The 13529-nt window shown below is 43.0% G+C and overlaps 1 protein-coding gene across 11 annotated transcripts in view; it reads left to right on the top strand.

Annotated features, from left to right (window-relative positions):
• The window catches only part of PDZD2 (PDZ domain containing 2), a 301222-nt gene that overhangs the window by 135950 nt on the left and 151743 nt on the right, over window positions 1-13529 (top strand). For 2 of the 11 annotated variants that reach the window (XM_065598828.1, XM_008163373.4), the window contains exon 1: window positions 1038-1414. The exons of 8 other annotated variants lie outside the window; for them this stretch is intronic. The gene's annotated coding sequence lies outside the window, so the exon portion shown is untranslated. Of the gene's footprint in view, window positions 1-1037; window positions 1415-13529 lie in introns of those variants that run through there. One more of the 11 variants, XM_065598830.1, reaches the window with a different exon arrangement.

Here is a 13529-nt window from a genome sequence, read left to right as displayed (position 1 = left end):
GTTGAAGCCGAAAGGTAATTTAAGAAGCCGGAATGCAATGGTCCAAGTTGGAAACTGGCCATAACTCTTGTGAAAAATTGCAACGCGATCTTAATTGCTCACAGGTGAGACGGTGTTCGGTTTTGTGTCTCAGCAGAACGACCTTGCTTCCAGCAGCAAACACCATGTGTCATATAAATAATAAATTTGTTAGTCTCTAAGGTGCCACAAGTACTCCGCTTCTTCTTTTTGCGGATACAGACTAACACGGCTGCTACTCTGGAACCATGTGTCATGACAGTGTCAAAAACTGTAGCTTCGTTGTAGCCTCAGCGGGGAATTAACCTGAACCAGGGAAGATAGGATTTGCATGCAAGATCTCTTTAAATAACTGGGGTCTGGAGGGAGCGCTCTTTGCTTTCAGCAAGGGTTTGACGGGGGGGATCGTGTTCAGGTCTGACGGGCACGAATTGCAGCTTACCGGTCTAACGGAAAAAAGCAGAGCGTGCGACCACCCTGCCCCGCAAGCGGGCTGCTGGGGCTGGAGTAGTTCAGTTCAGCCAGGACGCGATCCCGACCCTGGAGGGGATAGGAACAGTTTAGCAGCCTGGGTTGTGCTGCCTCATGTCTTTGCAGCCGGGGCCGCGTGGGGAGAAGCCCGCTCTGCTCCCGGGGGAAGAGCTGGTTGCTGGAAGTTAGCTGGGGAAGGGGAGGAGAGTATTGCACGGGGGTAGAAAGGCTGGGCCGGCGGAGCAGCCTGTAACCTAGCAGCATCGGGCTGCTAGCTCCAGTGGTAAATCGGATCGCACTCATCGCTGGGATGGGAAACACCCGGCTGTCCTGCCCTGTGGCCCCCAGCGGAGCCTGAAGCGGTTCTGGGATGGGCCCGCCCAGCACAGCAGCAACAGGAAGAGCGGCTCTGAAGTAGCCACCGGCGCTTTGGAAACGGCTTCCCTCGGGCTGCCCCCCAGCTGCCAAGGAACCGCCCCCGCAAGCCCGACCCTCGGCCCCGCGGGTGCCCGCCGAGCGCTCCCCGGGGAGGTGCCGCTGATCGCGCTGCCTGGCCGCGGCGCGGTGCAAGCGGCAGCGCTGCAGGAGCAGAGCGCTCCGGTCTTTCCAGCGGCTCCTCGCCCAGGCATGTGGTTCAGCCCTGTGGAAACGCGGCCAGCCGAGCCGGGCGGGAGGGTAAACAAGCCCGTCTGAGCAGCGCGTCCCGGGGGGCCGCCGCCGCCGCCGCTGCTGGAGCGATCTCCTGTCGCTGCTCCGGGGCCGCTCGGCTCGGCCGCCAGCAGGTGATTACACTAATGAGCGGCCTCAGGGGATTGCGGACCCAGCCTGGCGGGGATTAACCCGGAGACGCCAGCTGCTCCGCAGAGCGATTTCAAGGAAGCGGCGGAGAAAAGGGAAACCATGAAGGTGAATTAAAAGCCAAGAGGTAGGAGCCCTGGTGTGAGTGTCCGGGGGCTGCGAGCGGGGGGGGTCTCAAAGAGGGCTGGGTTGAATGTCAGTGGAGGCGGAATTAAGATCCCGATTACAACCCCAGCGCCGAAGCAGCCCTAGTTTTGAAAGCAAAAGAGGCACACACCGAATTCTGCCGATGAATGTTTGTTTGGTTTCTGCTTGCGGGGATGGAGTTCTCTCAGCGGCCAGCTCCACAGACCGTTCGCTTTGGGGTTGGTACTGGCTTTGTATACTGCACCTTAGCCGAACCACTTGTGAGGAATTAGGGTAACCTGCGTTGTGGTACCTTAGGCAGTTCATCTGCAGTGGAGGAGTCAATCTTAATTCCTCTGCTGCCTTGAATCGGCTCTGTCTGAAGCTACATTTAAACTCAAAAAGTATAGTGCAAAGGTGAAAAATCAGTAGTGACCAGAACAGTTGTAATGCCATGACATCTGGGAGCTGACACCTTCCTATCAGTGTTTCCCTTTCATCTAGGCTATATTTTTGGAGATTAGGGTGGAGCTGGATTAGACGTTGAGCAAAAACTTTGTTTATGATCTCACATGAGGTTATGATTTCCTGTGGGGACAGAACTCTGCCCAAAACCACTAAACAGTTCCTTTGGAGAAAACCTTTACAACTAAAGACACAAAATGTTTTCCTGTTGGACACACACATACCAAATTTTAAAATGAAAGCGTTCTTAAAGATTAGTATAGAAGAATCTCCCAAATGAAGTTTCACTGTCAAAGTTTCTAATAAAGAAATAATTTCCTCCTGCATTTCAATTTGGGCAAAAATATAGATTTATTATTATTTCCAAAAGCATATAATCATCTGCAAGTTTCAGTACCCAAAACATGGTGGCTTTTTTGATAACTAAAATGCCTGTTTGTATTTGTGGATTTTGTATATGCAACGGACAGGGATAGTTAATTTTTATTTATTAAGGTTTATTATATATTCATACAAATTCAAGGCATCTGCTCAGCCCTATATTTTGGCAGAATCCTCTTTTGCAGTGGAACTGGAGGGAAATTATAAGTGAAACTAATAAGTAAAATATGTTTTAGAAATAAAATACAGATGGGGAGCATCTAAGTGTTGTATTGCACAACAGCATGCTCAGTGTGTGTGCCGTTCATCTCCTATAACTCTAGGTTTTGTGAATGTGTCTGCAGTCTTGAGATGTATTTTGAACTGTTCTGGAAAAGTCACTTAGTGTACAAACTATTAATATACATAGCACGCTGATGAAACAGGCTAGCTAGCATCTCTGCTGGTACTGTTCTGGCTAATGGTGCCTCTCATCCTAAAACACTTAAGAAAAGTGTGTTTCCCTTTTTATAACAAGTTTTCTTTTGAAAATATAAATTATTATATAAGAATGGCCTTAGAGCTATTCAGCTAGGCTGTGTCCCACTCTTCCAAAACAGTCTGCTATCAAACCCATGACTTTTGCATCCCACATCTATCCTCGATTTCCGGTTTGCATTTCCATCTGACTGGTGCTAACAGATCATCACAACAGAGACCGGATGTCGTAACTACCCTCCCTTTTCTTCCATGATGGGAAGTTTCTCTTTGGCTCCACTATCTGGCTTAAAAGGGATTTGCCTCTGCCTTTAAGAAGCGGCTGTAGACAGACAGGAGAGAGCTGGGTGGCATTGGTCAAGTGCAGGTGAGGAAGGAGGTAGATAGAACCCTGAACACATTCCCTCACAGAGCTTTGCAAAGATAGGAGCAGTCCTGCGCATAGCACATCTCTTAACAATCTTGTGGTCTTTATAGCAAATTCTGCTATTGGAAGTGCACGTAGCTCCTGTTGGCTATTTCATGGGAGCTGTGCCTCCATTTGAATATTGAATAGCCTTTAGGAAGAGAGGAGAATTTGCCTCTCTATTCTTTCATCCGTGGACACACAAGGGAGCCCTTTTGATTAGCCTAAGCACATCTGTTGTGATAAGTGGCGAAGCTTGGCTTGCATCCCTGCTTCTAGACTTCAGTTGCATTCTTAGAGCCTATTACTACAAGGGGTCTTCAAATCAGTTTTACATGGCAAGAGGAACTCTGCACCTTCATGATCAGAGCATGAGTCACTTGCTCTACTCCTCATGCCATAGAAAAGACTCTTAAAGTAGAGGATAAATTATACTATGGTGTTGAGAATCATGAGTTAGTGTTTCATTCTTTACATGGATCTGTCAGAATGGTTAGTCCTCCAATCTGTCTGTGCTTTATTCATTCATACAATGTGTTAATTATATTTCTTTTATTTAGTGATTTCTCTGCAGTCAGACAAGCGTGTTGCCTGCAGATTATTAATCCACTAGAAATGTGGCAGTGTACCAGGATCTTGCTGTGTTTTAACAGACTGCATACCTATGCATGGACTTTGAATATGAGCAGAGAGAATCCCATTCTTTTGTCTGCATATGGTAGCTACATGATCATTTTATTGTGAACTTCAAATGTATACCGTATTCCTTGACAAAGGAACTTCTTCTCAATGTGGTAAGAATAGAACCGTTTTTTTTTTTAACCATTTTGTGAAATTGGATTATCAGGGAACCCTAGGATGACAGATATTTCTCTCCCCATCCAGCAAGTCCCAAAACCACCCCAAGTGAAGCAGGTTTGGATGTGCATATGTTGTTGTTTATGATCTCCTACCAGGTGTGAAGAAGTTTGTTCTGATATTTGCCAGGGGCCTATATGACCCTGGGCCAGCCCTGTGTGGGGGAAAATAATAACTCCATATGGTGTGTGAAATAGCAAAACCATCAGCTCCAATGCACACTCCGTGGATGCATGTACTATGTTCTAATGTCCTCACAAACAGACATGCTTCTGTAGAAGCCATTTAACACTTTATCCCATTACCAACTGCTACTATTAATATTAACAAATGACATTGGCTTTGAATAAGTACTAATAGAGGCAGCATGGTCTAATGAATTGAGCCAAGAACTCCTTTGTAATAATCCTCACTCTGCCACTGACTTACTGTTTGACCTTAGGTTAGTCTCTTAAAATATGTTTTTTGCAATAAAGCAACTATGTAAAAGTGAGTTTTCTTCTCCACAGATCTGCTTTATGTGTGATCTAAGTCATATCTCTTATTTCATTGACAAAGTATGTTTTTACTACATTTTCACTTGTGAAGACCACAGAACCAATTACAGCCATGGAAGACTCAGCTGAATTCTTTCCTGGCCCATGCACCATCAAGAGAAACATTACCTGCCATAAATTCCAATTATGGAACCTCTACATGCAGCATGCTGTCCCCCTGAACAATTTCCATATTAAAATTGTTCAGTTGGCAAGTAAAAAGTGTTTTCTAACTGCCAGTACTTCAGCTGGGATATGAAAGCCAAGTTGTGTATATAAATCCACCCACGCCTTGAATATTGTGTCCAGTTCTGGTTGCCCCATCTGAAAAAGATCTAATGAAACTGGAAAAGGTGCGAGAAGGACAACAAAGATGATTATGGATATGGAATGGCTTTTGTAGTGATCTTGGGGTTCATTAAATAACAAACCAAATGAATGAGAAAGGAATAAAACTTTAATAAAATAAACTGGAGAGCTTCTGCAGTGAGGGGCTGTATGCAGCCACCCTGTGTTCTCAACCACTGCCTCCAGGGCACATCACTAAATTCCTATGTTCATAATACTGTCCCTTATGAGGGAGCATCTCTAAATAATAATCTTCTACAAACATATCTCTACGTCTTCCCTCTTAAAGAAAAAAAAATTAACTCTCATATAAAATAGCTAACAACAATGTAATGACACATGCATTAAATTCTTAACTCATGTAATTTCCATAAACCCAATGTTTCACTTTCCTGAAATACCCTTTTTCCAGGCAGGTTAGGAAGTCTTTCAGGACATTTAATCTCCCGCTCCAATCATCTCAGTATCAACCTTTGGTTAGAGTCTGAATTGTTCTCTTGTTCCTTGACAGTTTCTTCTTTGTATGTTGATAAAGGATCAGTCAGATGGGAAATGCTAGAGTCCACATCTACTGTCAATGTGTTGGAACGTTCTGAGATTATTCATAAGTCCCTTCGATTATGTCAAAAGGTGTCTCCCTGGTCAGTCTATGCTACATAAGACCTTAGATGCAGCTGTTCTTTAACCCCTTTGGCCCCAAGTATTAGAGGTGTGATTCCTCAGGCACATTTTATCCATATCAGTTAAGAGATGTGAGATCGTGGGCCCTTTTGTCAAAATAATATTTCTGCTTCCACTTCTGATTTTCTTTCATCTTCCATATGGTTTCATTGTTATGAGATTTCAGCAAGCTATCAGTAATTGGTAAATTAGATCTGATCATTCTTCCCATTACCAGCTGAGCTGTGGAGAAAAGCCATTCTCCAGGGGTGTACTTCGGTAAACCAGTAATGCTTTATACATATCACCCCCACTGTCAAAAGTCTTTTTCATAAGGTTCTTTATTGTCTGTATAGATCTTTCCACAAGTCTATTTGATTGGGGGTAATTTAGACTTGATGTTTTATGATGAAAATTGCAATCTATGGCAAATTGCCTAAAATTTGCACTGGAAAATTGCAGCCTATTATCGCTAAAGACTTCATCAGGAATTCCATCTCTGGAGAAGATTCCCTTCACGTCGGCTATCACTGACTTACTATTAGTACTGTGAAGTGTGCAGATTTCTGGATACAGAGAATAATAATCTGTGATTATTAAAATAACCCTTTGCCAGGTGAATAAGTCAGTGCCTACTTTCTTATAAGCCCTTTGTGGAACTGGATGAGGCCTCAATGGCTCTGCCTGTTGGCATGCTTTATATTTCAAACAGGAAAAGCAGTTTCCTGCCACATTAGTAATGTAGTGATTGGTCAGTGGCCAATATAACACTTCCTTGTGCTCATTGTTTGCACTTCTCAATTCCTAAATGACCCTCATGGATCTTCCGTAGCATTTCTTTTCCAAGGTTCATTGGAATTACAACCTTACTGCCCTTGAAAATCACCCTAAGTTCATGTCTGCAGTTCTGATAGTCTCTTATACTTGGACAGCGACTGTTTATTTCTTCAGGCCACCCTTTATTATCACTTCTTTAAGGATTTCCAATGATTCATCTTTCTCTGTTTCCTCTCTTCTATGTTGCAGTTTCCTGTTAGCTATGGGAGTTGACTTTACAATTGGATCTACATAGACTTACATCTCTGTCTCTAAAGTCTTCTCTGGTTTCATGGGAGCCACTGCTCTAGAAAGTGCATCTGCCGTGAACATGATTTACTGGGCGAGTAGGTCTCAACCAAATCACACTTTTGCAGCTTTATCATCATTCTTTGAATCCTTAAGGTATAGTCATGTAGCAGTTTGCTAAATAACATTATCAGGGGCTTGTGGTCCGTTTCAACTTCCACTGTCCATGGACATACTGATTGAATCTCTCACAGGCAAACAGTATTCCTAAAAGCTCCTTTTTGATCTCTACATATCTGGTTTCTGCCTTAGTCAGTGATTTGGATGCATATGCCACTGGTTGCCAACAATCCTCATTCTTCTGTAAAATCACTGCACCTAACCCAGACTGTTACGCATCTGCTGAAATTTTAATAGGCTTTCCTGGTGCATAGAATTTCAACACTGGTTCTTGTATCAGTTGTTGTTTTAAATCTTCCCATGATTCCTCCTGTTCTGCACCCCATTTTTATTCTCTAGGAGTTTTCTCAAAGCTGCTGCTTTGGTAGATAGATTAGGTATGAATTTTCCAAGATAATTAACCATTCCCAGGAACCATTGGACCTCTTCGACTGGGGTCATGGCATCATTTCAGTGGCTGAAATCTTCCTTTACACCTTCATTGGAAATAATGTCCCCAACAAAAGTCAGTTCTGTTACCCCTAAAACACAGTTCTTCCTATTTAATTTGAGGTTTGCAGCTCTAGTTGCATTCAGGACTTTCCGAAGTCTATGATCATACTCCTCTTTCGCTGAACCCCAGATGATGATGATAGCTCAACAGATAACAACATTAATATGTTCATAGATCATATGTATGGTTTTGTGGTACACTTCTGGTGCTGAAGTTATGCCGAAGGGTAAGTGTAAGAATCTGTTTCTTCCAAATGGGGGTAGTAAATGTGCATCGTTTTGAGCTTTCTTCAGGTAATTTTAGCTGCCAAAAACCTGAGAATGCATCTAATTTACTGAAATATTGAGCATTGGCAAACTGAGCCATAATCTCTTCTCTGGTTAGTAGTTTGAAATGTTCTCTTTTTATAGCCTTGATGAGCTCTCTGGGATCTAAACATATGCATAGCTGGCCATTACTTTTCTCCCATTCTGTTGGCTCCTCAGTTTTTTATATTCCTTGCATTGCTTCCATCCTTGAAAGCTCAGTCTTGAGCTTTTATTGCTGAGTGCAAATGGCACCTTTCTACATGGATGGATAACTAGAGGAACCTGCTTGTTTATCCGGATTGTATGTTCACTCTGCAAGCAACCCAACCCTTAAAACAGGTCATGATATTCCCAAAAGAGTGCCTCATAGCCAGGTTCAGTATGATCTTGTAGTGAGAGCACCCATTTTATTAGACTGAGTTTCTCACATGCAGCCAGGCCTAAAATTGGTGTCACCTCTTTTGGCACTACTATGAACGGGAGCCGGTACATGGTTTTTTTATAGTTGATGCTAGCAATGCACCTCCCCTTCACTGGTATATTTGTTCCAGAATAACCAGTTACTTATATTTTTGTTGGTCCCAGTTTTGGTCTTATTTTCAGTCTCTCGTAATCTTGTTCAGACATAATATTAACCTGAGCTCCTGTGACCAGTTTCAGTAGAATAATTGTACCATTCAGTGTCATAGGCAGTATTCAGTCCCTCTCATCAGGCTTGCTAGACCCCAATTCGCCTATAAAGAACTCCTTAACCAGATTGTCTGTCTGTCTGTCTGTCTTTAACTGAATGCCCTTGACTTTTCTGCATTTGGGATCTGCAGCATTTTGCAAAATGATTTATTTCCCCCACATTTATGACAGTTTCCCAAAGGCAACAGTTTGGGGCCATGCTGTGAGCCACACCTTCCACATAACCATCTCTATCCAGTCTTCCCCCTAGCTGTGGTTTTCATAGCGAGTGGCTCTACTTTCTGATTTGACCTATTCTGGCTGTATTCTCTAGTACTTAGTACCTGGATAACCCCTTCTGGTGAATTTAGCTCTTTGGCTTGTGCTTTCACAGTTTCTGCTGCCCTGCATATTTGGAGAGCTTTTTCTAAAGTTAAATCTCCTTCAAGGAGCAGTCTCTCTCTTAACACATGGTCTTTAATGCCACAAATGATTCTGTCTCTGACCAGAGACTCTGTCAACTCACCAAAGTCACAGATTTTACTGAGTTTCTTTAATTCTGTGACATATTGCTCTACAGTGTCATCAGTTTTTTGCATGCATGTAAACAATTTGTCTCTGAAATGTTTAATTCCTTTTTGGCATGCAGTATTCCTCAAATTTAGTCAGTATTTTATTTAACTTCATGCTTTCACCGTCTGCAAACTTAAAGTTGTTATAAATATCCAGTGCTTCCTCCCCAACAACATGCAAAAAAGATAGATGATTTGCCTGTATCATTTTTTCCCCTCTGCCCCTATGTCTGCTAAATACAAGTTAAAATCTCTGTTTGAATTTTTTCCAGTTCTCTGCCACATTGCCTGACAATTGCAGACTGGAAGGAGATTGCAACACATCCATTTTTGGCTTTTTTGCCTCCCCCGCCCTTCTTAAGCCAGTGAAGCTACTATTTTGCTCACCAAATACATAGAAAAGCCTCTGTTCCTGTGCTCCATGGGCTTCTCCGGTGGCTCACTTTGTCTCTGCTTTCAGTTGCAAACATAGGAGTTAACTTCAAAATGACCGCAGTTTCCTTCTCATTCAGCACTTCTGACACCCTGCTACGATTTTGGGGTTTATTAAATAACAAACCACTGAACAAGAAAGAAATAAAACTTGTAATGAAACAAACTGGAGAGCTTCTGTAGTGAACTACCGCATGCAGCCATGTGGTGTTCCCAACCCCTGCCTCAAGGACACATCTCCAATTTTCTATGTTCATAGTACTGTTCTTTAGAGGGAGCGTCTCTAAATTATACTCTGCTACAAACATATCTCTGCAGCTTCCATACGAGGAGAGACTAACATGATTAGAGCTGTTCATCTTAGAAAAGAATTAAGGGGGGATGTGATAGAGGTCTATAAAATCATGATTGGTGTGGAAAAATGAACAGAGAAGAGTTACCCTTTCCCACAATACAAAAAACAGTAGTTAGCTGATGAAATTAATAGGCAGCAGGTTTAATACAAACAAGAGAAAATACTTCTTCACCACAATGCACAACTAACCTGTGAAACTCATTGCTGTGGGATGTTGTGATGTCCAAAAGTATAACTGGTTCAGAAAAGGACCAGATAAATTCATGGAGGATAGGTCCATCAGTGGCTATGAGTCAGGTGGTCAGGGATGTAACCCCATGCACAGGAGGGGAAGATGGGAGGATCTCTCCAAAATGGCTCTATTCTGTACATTCCTCTTCAAGCTCTGGTTTTAGCCACTGTCAGAGACTAGATGGACGATTGGTCTGACCCGATATGGCAGTTTGTATATTTTTTTTCTGTCTTATGCACCATCAGGAAATCTAATTAATCTGAAGTGCTTTGTAAGTCCAGTTAAGATGTCGTGTGTTGCATCAGCAAAGCTGTGTGTGGACAACTTTACAGAGCATCTGCCTAGTCCATCGGGCAAGCAGTGCTTTACTGAGAAATGAATAGAGGGTCCTGTGGCACCTTTAAGACTAACAGAAGTATTGGGAGCATAAGCTTTCATGGGTAAGAACCTCACTTCTTCAGATGCAAGAAGTGAGGTTCTTACCCACGAAAGCTTATGCTCCCAATACTTCTGTTAGTCTTAAAGGTGCCACAGGACCCTCTGCTGCTTTTTACAGTTTCAGACTAACACGGCTACCCCTCTGATACTTGAGAAATGAATGTTTACTAAATTCACACACACAGAGTTGAGTTCATTTTGATCCTCCAGAATCTCCTCTCCTTCTATCCCACCTCCTCCTACTCAAGACCTGGCATCCTGGCAACCTTCCTTCTGGCTCAGAAGGGCTGGACAAGGCTCTCTGTGGACCCATCCCTCTCCATGCTCTTTCCCAACTTGTGGGGCAAGATTCTATAACCTCAACTCTAGTCAACCTGGGTTATGTAAAATTTCACTCCCCCATGGAATGCAGTGAACTCTAGAGTGGAATGCTTTGCTAGGCTAAAGCCTTTAAACAGTTCAAGAAAGGAAATGAAGAATAATTGATTCAGTTTTAATAACTATGGGGGGAATTTAGGTACTGTAGGCCAAGATGTAATTACCTGAGTTGGAGTTTAGCCAGGACTACAGGGGGGAAAAAACCTACTCTTGCAAAGAGAGTAATGGAATTTTATGACATGTGGCCAGGTGTCTTTGTAGAGTTTAAGATAGAAGGGCCCACTAGATCCTAGTCTGACTTCCTATATATCACAGGCCACCAACCCCACCTAGCACTGGAACACTAAACCCAACAATGGAAATGAAACCCACATAAGACTGTTACGTATCAGAGGCAGAGAGTAGGTGCACTGGTGCTTGGGGGCCCTGCAATGGCAGGGAGATGATACTCTGATAGTCCTGGCAAGTGACCTGCACCCACACACTGCAGAGGAAGGCAAAAAACTCACAAGGTCACTGACAATCTAAACTGGGGCGAAATTCCTTCCTGAGCCCACATATGACAATCAGTTGGATCGTGAGCATCTGAGCACGAACCAGCCAGCCTAGCGCTTGAGAGAGAGAGAATGCTCGGGGCCACCTCGGAGCCCTGACCCTCCCTGTCAGGTGTCCCAACTCTAGTTGTGGCCATCCATGATGCTTCAGGGGAAGGAGATTTAAAAAAAACAACAACCTCCCAGAATATATGGGGTGGGGGGTGAATCCGTTTCTGACCCCTGCTGATGGCAAGCTGAAACCTTGAAGCATGAGCTCTAGGAGCATAAGATATAAACTGGAAACCCCAGGATTGCTGAGCTCTGTCCCCCATCATCACAAGCAGCACCATCATACAATTACACTCATAAATTTGTCCAGCTCCCTCTCAAAACAAATTGTTTTCCCCTACAATTCCTGTTAGGGGGCTGTTCCAGAATCTCACGCCTCTGGTGGTTAGAAACCACTTTCTGATTTCCAGCCTGAATTTGTTCATGGTCATTTGTTCTTGTGCCTGCATTGTCCTTTAGCTTAAAGAGCTCTTTACCATCCCTTGGTATTTACCCCCCTCCCCTCCCCCCAACCTATTTATAGAGAGCAATCGTGTCCCGTCGCAGCCTTCTTTTTTGTAAAACTAAACAAAGCAAGCTCTTCGTCTCCTCTTATAAGAGAGGCCCTCCATGCCCCGATCATCCTAGTAGCACTTCTCTGCACCTTTTTCAGTGTGAATTCATTTTTCTTGAACATGAGCGACCAGGATTGTACACAGTGTTCCAGATGAGGCTTTGCCTTGTGCAATGGTATTAACACTTCTCTATATCTACTGAAAATGCCTCACCTAATACATCCTAGGATTGCATGTGCCTTTTTCACAGCCACATCACACTGGTGGCTCATAGTCATCCTGTTATTGACCCGCACACCCAGGTCTCTTTTCTCCTCTTTCACTTCCAGTTCATGAGCCCCCAGCTTGTAGCAGAAATTGTTGTTATTAGACCCTAAGTGCACGACCTTGCACCATATAATATTGAATTTCATTCCATTTCTGTCACTCCAGTCTTCAGGGTCATCCAGATCTCCCTGTATAATATTCCGTCCTTCTCTGTATTGACAATGCCTCCCAACTTCTTATCATCAGCAAATTTCATTAGCACACTGCTACTTTTTGTGCCAAGGTCATTAATAAAAATATTGAATAAGATTGGTCCCAAAATCAATCTTTGAGAAACTCCCCTAGTAACCTCTGTCCAGTCCAAATTCACCTTTCATCACAACCCATTGCCTTCTCCCCTTTGGCCAGTTCTGTATTCACCTTACAATGCTTGTGCAGATCCCCATCTTCCCTAATTATTTCCCATGTGGTACCATGTCAAAACTTTACTGAAGTCCAAATATATTAGATCTACTGCACCTCCCTTATTTAAAAATTCAGTTATTTTCTCAAAGAAGGAAATCAGGTTAGTCTGGCATGATCTACCTGTGGTAATCCCATGTTGCATGACATTTATCTCTATGCATTTAATTATTTCCTTCACAATTTGCTTTTCCTTTTACATTTGGACCAAGCAATGTAATTTCTAATAACAGCATGCTGGGATATTGGTTGAGTACCATCACCTGACTTGCAAATATCACTTTAAGAATTTGGGTTTACACTGGAGTTCTATCCAAGTGTGGAAAAGGCCCATCTCTATTTAACTGTTGGATCCAATAGGGCTATAGTCCATTGTGATACAGCTGCAGAGCCAGCACAAGGAGATTAAACATGAAAGTTATCCGGGTTGGTATTTTAATTCTTGCTGATGGAAGGTTTGGATTTTGACCGGATGGAAGTTTGAACTCCACAGGGTACTTTGGTAGATGATAATCTTTTTAAGGTAGGTCAGCATTTTGGTTTCAACTGCTTGACTCAGATTGACCTTGTAAGATGTTTGAACAACGAGGAGTACTTGTGGCACCTTAGAGACTAACATATTTATTTGGGCATAAGCTTTCGGGGGCTAGAACCCACTTCATCAGATGCATGGAGTGGAAAATGCAGTAGAAAGATATATATACATAGTACATGAAAAGATGGGGGTTGCCTTTCTAATTCTAATGAGACAATTCAATTAAAGTGGGCTATTGTCAACAGGAGGAAGAATCACTTTTGTATTGGTAATCAGGATGGCCCATTTCAAGAAGGTGTAAGTAACAGTAGGGGAAAATTAGCATGGGGAAATTAGTTTTTAGTTCTTGTAATGACCCATCCACTCCCAGTCTTTGTTTAGGTCTAATTTGATGGTGTCCAGTTTGCAGATTAATTCCAGTTCTGCAGTTTCCTGTTGGA

Source organism: Chrysemys picta, chromosome 6 (genome assembly GCF_011386835.1).
Source record: "Chrysemys picta bellii isolate R12L10 chromosome 6, ASM1138683v2, whole genome shotgun sequence".
NCBI lineage: Eukaryota > Metazoa > Chordata > Testudines > Emydidae > Chrysemys > Chrysemys picta.
Note: the sequence above shows the minus strand (reverse complement) of the source record. Positions and strands in the feature narration are given on the sequence as shown.